Source organism: Priapulus caudatus, unplaced genomic scaffold, assembly GCF_000485595.1.
Source record: "Priapulus caudatus unplaced genomic scaffold, Priapulus_caudatus-5.0.1 Scaffold1907, whole genome shotgun sequence".
Taxonomy (NCBI): Eukaryota; Metazoa; Priapulida; class Priapulimorpha; order Priapulimorphida; family Priapulidae; genus Priapulus; species Priapulus caudatus.
In genome coordinates this window covers 51,801-52,456 of record NW_014578968.1, presented here as the reverse complement: position 1 = coordinate 52,456, position 656 = coordinate 51,801, and positions in this window count along the sequence as shown.

Genomic DNA, 656 nt, shown 5'->3' with positions numbered 1-656 from the left:
GACGCCCCGGACTAGCTGCGTGCCTACTAAATTGCGTACGTGCGTGCATGTGTGCGCTAGTGTAGGGCGTGTTTGTGGTGGTATAGGTAGGTCGTATATGCGTGCGTATACGTGCTTCGTGGCTACATCAACGTACAAGAGCAGCAGTGTAGAGGGCGGTCTACCGGCGATACAGTATAAACATATATCCGATGTATACAGTATGTCCGATACAGTATAGCGGCGATACAGCATAGCATAGCATATACAGTCCTGTAAGCATAGACCCGGCAGATAACGGGCGCGCGAGTAGAGTGCCGCCCCTCACGGCAGAGACTAGATATAAAAGGAGTGCATTAAATTGAAAATAAATATTTATAAGCGCGCCGCGTGCGCCGAGATTAGACCGAGCCGGCTCGCCGCGTCATTATGTCGCCTTTTAGCCGTTTATTATTCCTAGTCTGCAAACATTACAAACGCGAATGCAGTTTCCATGGAGAGGCGTACAGACACGGCGAGTGGCTGGCTTCATATAGGAGAGATAGCACCAGCGCTAAACGCTATAAAAAATTACGTGGTGCGCCGATAGGTTACCCATGGCTGGCATAGAAAGCGTGGTTAGATTACAATGAAATTCGAATGCGCGCCGCACACACACACACACACACACACACGCA